Genomic DNA, 2,873 nt, shown 5'->3' on the forward strand with positions numbered 1-2,873 from the left:
TCTTTCTTCTCCCTTTGCTTTCAATCTCCCCCTCCCTTCCCTCCTTTTCCGTTATTCTCCCTTACTTCTCGCTATTATCCTCATTTCTCCCCTTTTTTCCCGATTTCCCTCTGTTTTGTTCCCTTGTTTCCTTTTTTTCCCCTTTAATTTCTATTATTTTCCCTTATTTCCCCCATTTTCTCTTATCTCCCCCTTCCCTATTTTTCTCATTTTCCCTCACTTCCCCTATGTTCTCCCCTTTTTCACTTACTTTCCCCCTTTTTTCCTAGTTTTCCCTAATTTTCACTTTTAGCCCCTTTTCTCTTATTTTCCCCTTTTATTTTCTTAACAATTTTTCCCTTTTATTATTTTTCTTATTTTCTTCTTTCTTTCTTTTACATTTCTTTTTATTATTATTATTTTGCTTTTGTTTTTGTTGATGGGGTTTTTTTTCCCCTCCTTCTCTCATTTATTTCTCAGCCCCTAAAGCAGCACCTTGCAAGGCCATTAACCCCACACACAGGGACCGGCCGGAAGAACATCCTTCACTCATTACCAGCCCAGTTTTTAATCTCTGTGCAAGCATCTGCTGTTGGATATAAGTGGGAACACATAAGAGCATCTAAGCAAAGGATACAAAGGCAAGGAAGGGTCTGGAGGGCCCTTCCAACTTGTGATGTCCTATGATTTGATGCAACAGAGCAGCCTTCTGACCCCACATTTAGAAACATCATCTCCCAGTTCAGTGTCTCAGTGTTCCCGAGTTCTACCTCATGCACGCAGCTCTTCGCTCCAATCTTCCCTAATGAATTTGTATCCTCTTATCTGGCTGCGGCCCAAACCAGCCGCAACAATTAGTCAAAATTCCTGAGCTCTCTCTGCTCAGGTTTCTCCTATGTAAATTATGTGGCTCCTCGTTCCTTCCTCCAGCTCTGTTAATCATGCAGATGTGTTTGTCCTTGCCAGACTCACTGATGCTCCTGGGGAGGAGCAAATCCAGCAAGCAGCATTCACCTGCCCTGTTCCCAAGGGCAGGGTCCTATACACCAGGCACAGCTCTTTCCTTACATTTGTGACACTGAACTCCTCTCATCTTAGCTTGATGTCGAGATATTCTGAAGAAATCTCTGAAGGTGGAAGATGGCAAGAATCACTTGAAAGCCGCAGGAGGCTTCAAAGACCAATGGAAACATGGGAATGACTGTGGGGGGCTTGGAGAGGAGAGAAAATGAAGCAGGATCCAGGAGATGTATGACTGATGTGATGCTGACACTGCAGCACAATCACATCACATCTTGTGGTCCCAAAGCACAACTCCCAGTTCCCACTGTGTCTGAAAGCCTCTGCCTCCAGGCAGAAAGCATGGAAGCTCTGTTCTGTTGGGTTAACAACAGGTTTTCCACTGCAAACTTTACAGCATCCAGCTTGAAGGTGTGTTTCAGTGGGTCAATTAATCTCAATAAAGCTGGGGAAAAAATAACTATTTCTTTTATTTAAGAGCACGAGTTCCTCGTGCTGCTCCATTCCTCCTGCAGGCCAAGAAACAGCTTTGTGCCTGCTTCTTGAATAAACCAGGCACCCCTCCTAGTGCCATGCTGTCATCTCAGGACAGCAGGAAAACAACTCTGAAATAAATTGGGCCTCATCAGGATGCTCACTTTCAGAGCAGCCTTTGTTAGAGCTCCACTAATGACTGCATGGCAAACTCCAACTGATGAGGCTGCTCTGGGGGTAGGCAGAGGATAATGATCCCACAGGCAGGAATGCATCCATCATTGCTCACTGCAAAGGGATGGAAAACCAGTTCTATGCATCTCACACTAATCAGGTGCCACACAAACCTGTGTCAAAAACTCATGGGTCAGTGGTGACGGGTGACCACATTCCCTCCCACATAAGCCAGAGCATGAGATGATGTCTTTCCTCCTCTGACCACCCCAGTCATTAACTTTCCTGCTTTTCCAAACAACCAAGGGCATGCATTAGGAGAGGTTTGAATTCCTGTGCCAAAAGGGGCCAATGAGAGGAAGCAAGCATTGCAGCACTTGGCAAGGAGCAGCAAGAAGCAGGTGTGCAATTTCTGTCAGTAGCTGAATGGTGCCTGTGGGAATTAGGGCTCCCTGGAGGACAAGGAGAGCAGGAGTGTGCAAGGATTAAAGTAAAATAAAATAAAACATACAGAGGAGATGAATTTGGGCATTGCATAAGATGAACGAATTAAACTAAACTTGTGCTTACATGCAATGTCATAGAAGCAGCAGGAAAATGGTTGGGCACTGGGAAGGCTTTTGTTGGCTTTCTAGTTGGAGAGAGAAGGCATACAATGGGAAGTCAGATACAGTGCTGCATACAGCTCAGTGACGTGCACAGCTCAGATGTTTGTCCAGGCTGCCCAGGAAACTGCAGTGTGCAAATTAGCTCTGCATCTGTGCCCACAAATTTACAAACATGTCTGTAAGGGTAATAGTTCTGCCTTCCCTTCCCTCTCCCTCCCATGAAACTGTCAAGTTTCACATCAGCAAGAGAGACCAAATACCTTCCAAAATTATTCTTCACCAAAGAAAGTGAGAAGTAATACCAAAGCTGGCACATTGACCACTTTTCACCCAGAAAAGATATTTGTTCTTCACTTTGTGCTCTGCAGGGAGCTGCCTGCAAGCCCACACAAAGGAGACATAGCAGCCTAATAAGAGTGGGACGTCGTGGAGAAGCCCCTGTGCCTGCCATTAGCTACTCAGCTACTGGATGACATTTCAGCAGTGGTACTGGAGGGACTTTGGTGGGGGCTGAAGTCAGTGAAAGTATCACATGGCACCAAGCTTGCTATATTCTCCTCTGAACAACTGCTAGAAATCACCTTTTGATTTTCACTTTCCTCATTCTTTGCTGGTTAA

This window comes from Meleagris gallopavo, chromosome 11 (assembly GCF_000146605.3).
Source record: "Meleagris gallopavo isolate NT-WF06-2002-E0010 breed Aviagen turkey brand Nicholas breeding stock chromosome 11, Turkey_5.1, whole genome shotgun sequence".
Classification (NCBI taxonomy): domain Eukaryota; kingdom Metazoa; phylum Chordata; class Aves; order Galliformes; family Phasianidae; genus Meleagris; species Meleagris gallopavo.